General features: G+C 45.3%; 1 long non-coding RNA gene across 1 annotated transcript; it reads right to left on the bottom strand.

Annotated features, from left to right (window-relative positions):
• Positions 1–3035: 3035 nt before the first annotated feature.
• LOC137593131 (uncharacterized) lies at positions 3036–6705 on the bottom strand. The gene is made up of 3 exons (XR_011035081.1): positions 6601–6705; positions 5920–6095; positions 3036–4107 (listed from the first exon to the last, which is right to left on the bottom strand). It is a non-coding gene; the product is annotated as an uncharacterized lncRNA (long non-coding RNA).
• Positions 6706–12125: the final 5420 nt, after the last annotated feature.

Here is a 12125-nt window from a genome sequence, read left to right as displayed (position 1 = left end):
CCCAAAGCTGGGAAAACCAAACCCAACAGAACTCCTCCCCCCAGGACTGGGGACGCAGGCTTTTATAGAGGGCGTCGGCACAGGGCCCAGGTGCCGACACTTGGCTGATTGCTGCCACCAAGTGCTCTGCTCCCCAGTCAACTAAAAGAAACAGGGAGAACAGAAATTATACTCCAATACAACATAACCAAACCAACCATAACTAAAGTACTTCTTAAAATACATATACTACCAAAGATCACCCAAAACTAGCTTGCTACCCATACGTACTATACCATAATACTATATAACATTAATATAATATACAGGGGACCGTCACAGCGCCGTTTTGAACCGTCTGATTGATTGTGACCAGGTGACTGGGGGCTTTACACCATCACCTACACCAGGAGTTTCACACCTTTTTGACTCAGAGCCATGAAAGCAAAATATTTGGAAATGTATTGCAGTGAGAACCATATAATATATTTAAAGACTTAGTTCAACTAAATGTGAGTATAATAAGCCTCTGACTTTATTCTTTGATACTGTTGTAATAATTCTCACCACCAATGTGTTTTCTGCTGCCTTGACCTACTGATGGTTTGTGTTCTGGTTGGTTCTTCGTGGGGTTGAGCTTCATGCCAGCGTTGATGCTTCCATCCATTAAACGTGATCGTTGGGTGGACTTGATGTTTTTACCGTGTGAGAACGACGGCTCACACGCATACGTAGGTCAAACGTGGTCACTACAGAACAGCAGAACCTGTTCTCTCCACAGGGACCAGTTCCTCAGTCCCTTCGTCCTGAAGTGTAAGATACTCCACACCTTGTTTCTTCTTGAAATTGTCTTTACCAAAGGGTTAGCTTTGAGCTAACGGCTGAGCAGACTGATTCAAAAGGGGTTGTTTACCTGTTTACCTGTTTACCTGTTTACCCAGCAACGGCCAACGTAGGCCATTATCCTCCAATTAAAATGACGGACAGTCGTTCCTGCAGCCGACTGCAGCCCCGAACCGGACATGAGAGGCCGATGGGTGGATCAAAACCACTGAGATGTTTCATGTTTCATCTGCGAGCCAGGAGCAATCACTGAAGAGCCACACCTGGATCACCAGCCACATGTTCATGAACCCGATCTACACAATACGGTCGATGTCACTACAGGTGGGAGGGACTGGATTCTCCTGCGTTCATCTGATCTGATCAGAACATCTGAACTTGATTTATGGGACAAGATCAAGTAAATATAAATCAAGATTAACCAGAATAGGCCTAGCCTATTGGTAAACTCGCTTTATGACACAAACTTGTTACCATGGTAATCATCTCAGTGTCACCTTTGTGACATTCAGAACTCTGACTCATGGTTCCTCAGCCATCCGGGTCAGCAGGTCAACAGGAGGTCTTGTTGTTTGGGTTTTGTATTAGAACCTTTGCATTAAGACAACATCCTGCAGCTTCTCGCTGCTGCTGCTTCGTGAGATCCCTCCAGAAAGGGTCAAAGAGTCGCCGGCAGCATCTGGAAGCTTTTCCACACAATCTCACGTTGCTGGTGCACAAACACAACCGGAGTTCACAGCAGATGCAGCTGGACATGAAACACAGTGTAGAGCTGATACGGTGAGAAGGTCGTGGGTCGGACTCGTGTGACCTGTGGTGACATTTACACACTGGAGTTTAGACACTTTTGTGTGTGGAAGCTGATGAACCAATGAAATGGCTGAAGACATTTGGAGAAAGTGTGTCTGTTGACTCAGCAGCAGAACGTTAGAAACACTCCAAAACATCGTGTTCTGGACCGACAGTGTTCCCCGCTGGAACACGCGTGACTCACGCTTCAGATCCACTGAGATGAATGACCAACTTGTTCCAGATCATTAAAGTACAAGTACAGCCTTCACCGTCTCCTTTTCACCACCAGGCAGAAAGTAACCAGTCGGAAACCAGGGAAAAGCACCTGCATAGCATATAGCATAGCATATAGCATTGCATATAGCATAGAATATAGCATTGCATATAGCATAGCATATAGCATAGCATATAGCATTGCATATAGCATAGCATATAGCATTGCATATAGCATAGCATATAGCATAGCATATAGCATAGCATATAGCATCATGATGCTGCTGCGGATGAACAGACCAAACGCTGAACGTAGAGCCAGTTTCATAGCAGGTGTTTTCACATGACACTGTGTGCTGAACAGTTTTTATGGTTCCAGCAACTGTTTTACTAATAGAGGATCAATGAAACTTCATAACAAATCAATCAAATGTGTTACGACTGCAGCAAAACGAAGCCCAGGCATTCTAATGGTTGGGTTATGGTTAGAGAACACCTGTGCCTCTCAGACTCTAACCGGTACCAGTGTTGGTACCTGAACACCTGGGAATGAGACAACGGTCCATGACGGTGTGTTTTCTCTTCCGCTGACACACACCAACACGCTTCAATAATGTCACTTCAGACTGTTTCAGATTATATTCCAGGCTGCTGTGACGCTGATGACTTCAGTGTTCCAAAGCGAACCAGCTGACGGGGTGTAGCTGGGAGCTGAAGGACCATCATCGCCGTGGCGATCCAAGAGGGATGAGTGGGAGTTTTAAAAAATCCACGCTTCATTACCTTCACCCACATCCATGCAAGAGGATGAGTCACACAAATCCACTGTGATGTCATCGTTCAGAGTAGGAAACCCCCGAAATCATCTTCAGAGGGACAAAGAGTCAGTGTGAAGAAAGCATGTCACTGCAGATCACGTTACTGAATTATTTCAGGAGTGTCACTACATCATACGTATTCACAATTCACAACTGTAAGCCAATTAACTGTGCCTGATTTTATTAAAATGTATTTATTAATAATCTCACAGAAAGTTAAAAACACATCCAAGTCTAATAAGTACCTCAGAATCCATTCATGATGTCATGAGACACAAAGAGAGAGAAGAACTGTTATGTAGATACATTTGATATCAGAAAAAAGAAAAATAATTCTAGAAAATTATCAGCTATGAAGATTTTGTAGTGCAAACAAAAGAATAAATCTTTATAAATACGTTTTTTAAGCGGTGCTGGGCCGTTTCACACCTGGGCCTTCAGTTCTACTTCATAAAACGTGCATATATATGACTTAGGAGAAGTTCAGCTATGAACAACCTCTCTGAATCAGTTGTGTTCGTAGTTTCAGGACTCCCCGTCATTGGAACAATACTTTCTAAGATATTTACAAAAGCCTCAGTCCCCAGCTACAGCCCAACCCTCAACACTGTGGTGTTTCCCATCTCCATGATGACAAACCAATCAACCAATGAACACAAAGAAATCCTCTTTGGTTACAGATGACATCTCTTTTGGTTGGTGTCAAATGTCACACCTCATCAGAGCTGTAATGGTACTACAGACTCGTAACCCCACCCTGTGGAACATGTTGACATGTCTTCTCCTGGACTGAAGTAGAAATGGACACTGAGTTTACATCATTGACCTTTGCACTGCCCTTGAAATTACCATCCATTTTCCTTCATGGGAGGGTCCCTGTCTGAATATTTACCCTACACCGTGCTCCTGGCCAAAGAAACGTCAATCAGAGTCGAACAACAAAGGGACAGAGTGATGGACCCCCCCATTCAGGCATCAGGTGTTGATGGTGACCAGTGTACCCAGGGACAAACTGAAGCTGTCTGTCAGAGTCGTCCTGACCGGCCCAGAAAGCAGGAAGGAAATCAGGCTGGAGCGCTGCTTGATGGAGACCATCAGTCGAATTGTACTTGTGAATTCACGGATGACATCTTCCTCATCGCTGCAGTAGCCTACCGTGTTTCTGTTGGTGCAAACCTACAGCGTGACTTTTACAGGGTTGGATTTGGTTCACGAGTTTCCTGAGCTGTCCTGTCAGAAGTCTTCTTCTGTGGTGATCATATCAGATGGAGGGAAAGAAAACGAGTCAGGTATTAGTTTGCATCGTGACTTAGTGCCCTCCGCTGTCTGGACCCCCCATGGAACCTGACACAAGAGTGTCGTTACAGCAGCCGGTCCGGGTTTCTTCCTGGACCACAGCTCTCCTGGCCAACACCTCAACATGTACCGCGTTTATCTGCTGCTCACATTCCCACCAAATGACCTGAAACAGGGGGGAACACAGCAGACGTCAGAGACGCCACTCACGCTGGGTGTGAACAGTCTCTGATTGGCTGAAACGTTTTTAGCTCGACATGATGACCAGACAGCCCCCTCCATACCGGGACGCTAAACCGTCAGCTCTGACATGATTGTGTCCCATGAACCAAGGCTGGTAACTAAGACCATAACACCTCACCCTCCATCACCCCTAACAACTGCAAACAAACGTGGGCGGCGGCCTCAGGTTCCCATAGCAACACCTGAATGGATCCACATTAGCAGAGCTGCTGGTCAAATCAGAGAGAAGAACTTCACAAAGTGGAACTTTTTGCCAACTGATCCTTGGGGGGCTCTGCTGGGACGCATGAACGTCTGAATGAGCGGAGGTAAGAGTGGTCAGACTTTATCATTGTGGGAGGTGCTCTGACATGTAGTTACATAACACGCTACCCAACCACACACACGTGTTCCGTGTTAAAAACACTGAGAGTGTGTGTGAGTCACGGAAACAAAGCCAAACCGCATCCCTCCTTTAAAACACTTCCTGGGTAGATGTGAATGGAGGAGGAATTGTTCAGCGTCTGGGTGGGGGCACACCTCAGTCACAACACACCTGGGGGGTTAAAGTTAGCGTGAATTTTATTTTATTTTATAAATAAGAGGAGTGGAGGAGGAAGATTGAGGGTAAAGAGTGACGGTGAACGACTTTAAGTCCAGAGCTAAGGTGAGTGGGGGGGGGGCGTTAAGAACCGGATCCAAACAGGACTGAACAGGTGATTTACATTTTAATGTAAATTAGAAACCAAAAATATTAGGCGACACATACAAAACACACACTTGTGCTCTGTGATGTCGGTACCTGTGTGACGTGAGCAGGTGTTACCAGTAATACAGTCGTATTCAAGAGTGGACGCTGGTCTGACCCGATGCTCGAGGTTTGGTCTGGGAACGACTGCAGTTGTGTCATCATGAAATAGAACACACACTTCTCTGTGTCTCCTTCAGACGTGTTGTGTGTGTTTCAACACATCCATGACGGTGACAGTCATGAGGACTGATGTGCTACAAAGGTCTAAGCACTCCGACTGGGAACCCTGTGGTTCTTAATGGTTGTTAATGGTTTTAGATGGTTTTAAATGGTTTTAGATGGTTTCAGATGGTTTTAAATGGTTTTAAATGGTTTTAGATGGTTTCAGATGGTTTTAAATGGTTTCAGATGGTTTCAGATGGTTTCAGATGGTTTCAGATGGTTTTAAATGGTTTTAAATGGTTTCAGATGGTTTCAGATGGTTTTAAATGGTTTCAGATGGTTTCAGATGGTTTCTAAACGTCCCTGAGCTGCACCGCAGCGACACTGACAACTCTCAAATGATCAGTGAGAAAAGGAGAACTCTGTACACTGTAAAACCTGCTGCAATCTAAATGTACCAGTTCTGTCATCAGACGGTCTTATGAAGCGCAGTGCATTATGGGAGAAGGAGTCTCATGTGTTTGAGTGGAGGTATGTGCTTATATCCTGAAGTCAACACATACTTCGTAGGAGTTGCAAAGGCTTGTATTTTATAAATGGTGTCTATGTATTACTTATTTATATACTTTTAAGTATATTTGAACTTTCACCTCATGTTTTTAACGAGACCGTATCGTTGCCTCTCAGATTTTAATAAAGTTTCATGATTCAAATACACTAAATGCACAATAATTTCCTTACGTTAGGTCAGACCTTTACCAGAACAGAGTAATGAAGTACATTTATCGAATAACTCCATTTAAATCTACGACCTACGTCCATTAGAAGAGTCAGCTGACTTACTGTAACGCTGCGTTGACTTTTTTACAGCGGGGGCTCCAGCGGTGGGGGGGTAGGGTTAGAACCACACATGTTCTGGTCCTTTCGTCTGAATGTAGAAGCGTGAGACAGGATGGATCTCTTCCTGTTTTCAGCCCATGTGGTCGACATTAGTGACCAAACTGGATCCAGTGTGAATCCTGCTTTCAGTGAGGACACAAACAACAGACTTAAGTTATTTAGAAGAAACTTACAACTCACAATACTGCAGTACTAGTACTTTGAAGTATTTTTCCTTTGGTAGTATCCTTCCACTATATCCCAAAGTCCAAAACATCAAACTGCAAAACCTGTTTCTAAAAACGACCGTGGATGTGTAGCCACATTATTCATTAACACCATAGACTAGCGGTTCTGTCAGAAGGAGCTGAGTGTGTTTATTCACATTATTTATTCACATCATTTAAAGTGTTTGTTAATCCACATCATTTATCCCACCTTTAATACAACTTAAAGTGTGTAACGGTCTAATACTATCAACCACTCATGAACTTCATTACACAAACCAGCATTCACATGCATTAGTGAGGTGGGGACAGAGACCATCAATCAATCAATCAATCCACCTTTATTTATATAACCCTTAATCACATCATCAGACATTTCATGTGAGAGTCAGACCTGACGGTCTAGAACAACACACACCCTTCAGATGTCTGCTGTCCTGGGTCCGACTCTGACCTTCTGCCTCCAGATGATCCACTTCCTGTAGTGATGAACGGGAGGAAGAAGCATCGAGCAGATCCACCCAGATCCGTCCCTGACAACCAGAGTCCTCCAAGACCACAATCCTGCAGGGACCCGAGGCTGTTCTTCAGAGGTTCTGAGCTGCTGGGCCTCCAAGGTAACGACCCCACCCCGTCCAGGACCGGACCTTAGACCTACGGAGTGGCCTACACACTCCATTCATTTCAGACATTGTCGTTTAGCAATCAGGCACATCATTTTATTTTTCTTTACTTTACCATTTGTAGCTGTTCTAAGTCAGTCTCATCTAGTTTTATGTCATGTCAGTCTACGTCATCCTATGACCTGTTATGTAGTTTCAGGTCTTTCTCTTTCACTTAATTTGCTTCCATTTTATTTTCCATTTTCCATCTCTCATCCCGTGTGCAGTGCAGGGACTGTGCTGCCCCCTCCAGCAGAGGCCCAGCAGCAGCACAGCCCCCTGTGTGACCCCCCAGAGCGGAGCGGGTGGAGGTGTGAGCCCCCGTCTGATGAGGGGCCTCAGAGAGACGTTAGCCTCACAGCGTAGGAGTGGAGGCAGAGCAGAGGTCACCAGAGACGGTACGGCGACCTCTGGGGTCACGTCCAGTCAGTGAACCAGCAGGAGGGGGGGTCGCGTCCCTTTAGAAGTTCTTCAAGGATGTCAGGGCTTCAGGATGAAGAATGTATCCCCATCCTCATCCTCATCCACATCCTCATCTCCATCCTCATCTCATCCTCATCTCCATCCTCATCTCATCCTCATCCTCATCTCCACCTCATCTCATCCTCATCCTCATCTCCATCCTCATCTCATCCTCATCCTCATCTCATCCTCATCTCATCCTCATCTCATCCTCATCCTCACTGTAACATCCAGATGATGGTCAGATTGAAGTTGCATAAGATGATTACTTTCCCTGACGTTTAAACAGAATTTTAAAATTAGACCAAACATAGCGCTCAATGCATTCATCAATGCTCAATACTGATCAATAATGTTCATGATTTAATCATCAGATTGTTGTTGCTTAACTGTTTAATCCGTTCAACTTCCTGTGACCTACGACCCGAAAACTACCATTCCTGAACAAGGATGAATGAATGATACTTAAAAAGAAACTCTCACAGTGTGGCATTGAATGTCACCGAAATATATTCAATCAATCAATCAATCATTCAATCAATCAATCTCTGTATCGATCAGGCGTATCATGTTTTAAATGTAAATCTGAATCGTGATGTAAAGGACGTATGGAGGCGTGTAGGCGTGATGGAGACGTCTGATGCAGGATCTGAAGTTAATAAAGGTCATTCATGAAGGTCATTCATGAAGGTCGTCCAGCTGTCCTGAATCACATGAAGAAATGCAGTCGAGTTCCCATGGCGACAGGGCCAATCCTTAAACAGGGTGTGTGAGTAACAGAGTTCCTTTATGTTCTATATTATTTGCAGTAAACGTCCTGCACCTGTCAGCACCAGTGGACCCCTCTGGGGTTTTTTTCTGCTTTGTGCAGCCCAAACCCCCCCATCACTGCCCCCCAGGAGGAACGGGATAAGAATCAGTTCATTCTGGATTCTCTCTGCAGACAGCGTCTCTGAACGACTGGTTTTAACCCATCGAACCCAAAGCAGATGTCTCCGTTCAGATGTTCTGAGAGCGACCGTCTGTTGGTGCTGACGGCTCTAAAAGCCTTTTTGATCAACAGACACAACGACTTCATCTTCCAGCAAGTCGCTCTAATCGTGTCCAGACGACACGCTGGGCCCCTCCCACACAGAGGAACCATTTCCATCTTCATGAAAGCTGTTGTGCGTTACTTCTGTGTTTACTGGAGAGTTTGTACTTTTATAACATACTATCCCTGTTTTTGGCAGGAACTCCCACAATCCCCAGCTCCAACGGAACGCAGGCTCCACACGGACACGCCAGCACCACGAAGGTTTCTGAACTCCATCTGTATCTGCCTTCATCACTCTGTGATGATGAGGAGCAGGACTCGGGGACACAGGAAGTGAGGTAGAGGTTATTAATGGTGACGTTTGAGGCGTGAAGGCTCACAGCAGCCGTCAGCAGCAACATTTCTTCCATCGTTCACATCAGAATAAGTTTCCAAAAATTGGACCGGAGCTCCAGGAAGGGTCTCAGAGGTGATGTCAGCCGGAGGGTGGGGAGACATCCAGCGTTTCCCATGTATAGACCGGTCCTCTGGGTCTGATGGGTCTGCTTTATTTACACAATCATTACATTAAACAGAAAATTAGAATGAATTGACCGGATTCCTGAGGAGATAAAGCAGACAGACGATCTGGACAGGACAACATAATTATCTGAAACACAGCAAATCAGTGACGACCCCTAGATCCTCCCCACATGGATAGAACTACTGGGCAGGAGGAACGGTGAACAACTGGTGAACAACCCTCTGGTGTTCCATTAAGACTCGTGACGAAGCTGACATGTCAGACGATCTGTGAGGAAACAACATGCTGACATGTATGAGTGAGTTCTTGTCATTGTGAAGGTGGTGAGCCTGACACACAGAACAGAACCATCAGGGTTCTGTTCAGAAGCTCAGACCTTCATGCACGTTGTTTTCAGGACGTCAGCAGAGGAGGCCAGGGGTGGTTACCAGACCTCCACACGCCAGGAAGGGCCAGTCTAACTCAGGAGGAGGCACCCACAGCATCACCTGCTGGACGACCCACAGCATCACCTGCTGGACGACCCACAGCATCACCTGCTGGACGACCCACAGCATCACCTGCTGGACGACCCACAGCATCACCTGCTGGACGACCCACAGCACAAATGTGGTGTGGTGTGGGTCGGAGCAGATAGGACTAGAAACAAAGGCCCTACTTCTGGGTAGATCAGGAGAAAGCAACGGGCAGTCAGGCCTCTGCTGGTACGGTCCAGGTCTCCACAGATGGGTTCTTCACACACACACTCCATTATGAGATGATGGACAACAAATACCAAGTAAATAGCTTGAATGTATGTATGAGGTCTACATGACCCAGTCTCTCCTGAGGTCTACATGACCCAGTCTCTCCTGAGGTCTACGTTACCCTGTCTCTCCTGAGGTCTACGTTACCCTGTCTCTCCTGAGGTCTACATGACCCAGTCTCTCCTGAGGTCTACGTGACCCAGTCTCTCCTGAGGTCTACGTGAACCAGTCTCTCCTGAGGTCTACGTTACCCTGTCTCTCCTGAGGTCTACGTTACCCTGTCTCTCCTGAGGTCTACGTGAACCAGTCTCTCCTGAGGTGACCCATGTTCCTCTGACCCAGGATGTGTCTTTGCTACTGGGCTTCTCTGAACCAAACATCTAGATTCTAGAGTGTGTGGCCGTAACTCCACCTGTAAATCAGGTTTTTCCCATGTAGCTCTGAGCAGATCACAGAGATGGGGCTCTGCTACCAGCTCAGTGTCACCACTATGGGACTGTGCCCCAAACCAACAGATCCATTATAGGTTGACACTCATCATGTGACTCCTGGATCGTGAAAATAGAATCTGGATCACAGCAGTGTCATTAGTTTGATGGTTAATCAATAAAAAACATTTGTGATTCGGGATCAAGATCAGGAACTTTTGAAGATTTTACAAATTAGTCACCAAACTGAATCAGTTTAAGGTCAGTCTGGATCATCAGGATTTGTTCTCACAGCAGTGGATTGTATGATTGCTGCAGACCTTGAACATTATAGGATGGAGGTGTTACCTTGGATCTTATGGTGATGTCATTGCGTTGTTTAGAAGACATGATGTCATTAAACGTTAATCACAACCTCGACAAAATCCTTGTCAAACAACTCAGTCAAGACACATCAAAGCTCCACAAAACCTTTCACCAAAACGTGTTCCTGTTCCCAGAGAAACAGACAGGACAGCCTGAAACACTGGTCAGAACCTACAGAACCTACAGTATCTACAGAACCTACAGTACCAATAGTACCTACAGTACCTATAGTACCTACAGATACTACAGTACCTATAGTACCTACACAACCTACAGAACCATTGCTGGCCCACATTATCCAAACACCAGTAAGTGTGTCCTTTGCAGATACAAACAGGAAGAAGCTAACCAATCCACGTGGACAGGGTTAGGCCCCAGATGTAGAACACTCTTGGAGAACCTTGCATTCACATTTTAATCAATAAAGCAAAAATCCAGGAAACACAAGAAAACTCTCGAAGTCCAGCAAACTAAACGTGTGGGTAAGGGTACAGAACAATCTGGACCAGAACCAACAGAGAACCCGGCTTAAGAAGCATCAGGCTAATCAGCCTGATCAGGTCCAGGTGTTGAGAAGAGTAACAGGTGTGAAGACGAGGCTCCGCCCACGAGCCCAGCCTCTCCTCCTGCCACACCCCAGCACAGCACAGCACCAACACCCAACCGTGACACCACGGTTTTGTTCCCAGCCCCACCCCAAAAGTTTCTCAAAGGTGTTTTATGACTAGAACAGAAGTCATAATTCAGTTTATATATTATATATCAGTATACAGTAATCCCTCATTATTCGCGGGATTACCCACGAAAAACAAAATTCTGCGATACAGCAACAATTAATTTTTTTATTTAGGGACACACAAATGCTGTCAGCCAATAGCATGTGCGTACGGTATCACGTGACTACCTACTAAAAATCTGTGATATAGTGAAGCCGCACATCTTGAATCACAATAAGCGAAAGATTACTGTAGTATTACTGTAGTATATATCAGTATATACTGTATATCAGTGATGTATTAGATATCAGTACACCATGGCTCATCTGACTTTAGAGGTCAGATGAGCCATATAAATCTAGTCCATTATTATTATTATTATTATTATTATTGTTGTTGTTGTTATTATTATTAGCTTTATATTTGTTATTGTTATTACCTTTATTATTATTGTTGTTATTACAGATTTTTTTACAGTAAACACCAGCCTTTTATTTCTAGTGGATTGAGTTCGAACAGATTTTTCATGCATATTTTTGTTTCATCTGTTGAACATAAGCTCAGGTCTCACACACACACACACACACACACACACACACACACACATGCACGCACGCACGCACGCACACACTCAGTACACCCTCACACACTTTGCCAGAATGAATCATTTTGTACCACTGACATTCACACCTGTGTGGTCGTTTCACTACGTCTCCGGTCACGAGGGTATCTGCTCTACTCTGGTGAACAGAAGACACCAACACACGAGGAAGTCAAGCTGCTGCTTCCTGTTGGTGACAAGACCGACACACTTCCTGTCAGTCGTGTCCGGGTGTGAACACACTCCATGTTCGTATGTCAGTCCAGTTCTCCTGCAGGTCTGTGGACCAATGATGTTTGGGGCTGTTGCTAGGCAACATGTATTTTCAGCTGCCTCCACACATCTTCTATGGGCTTGGGGTCTAGAGACTGGCTCGGCCCCCCCAGGATCTTCATATGGAGAC

Source organism: Antennarius striatus, chromosome 3, assembly GCF_040054535.1.
Source record: "Antennarius striatus isolate MH-2024 chromosome 3, ASM4005453v1, whole genome shotgun sequence".
Lineage (NCBI taxonomy): Eukaryota > Metazoa > Chordata > Actinopteri > Lophiiformes > Antennariidae > Antennarius > Antennarius striatus.
Note: the sequence above shows the minus strand (reverse complement) of the source record. Positions and strands in the feature narration are given on the sequence as shown.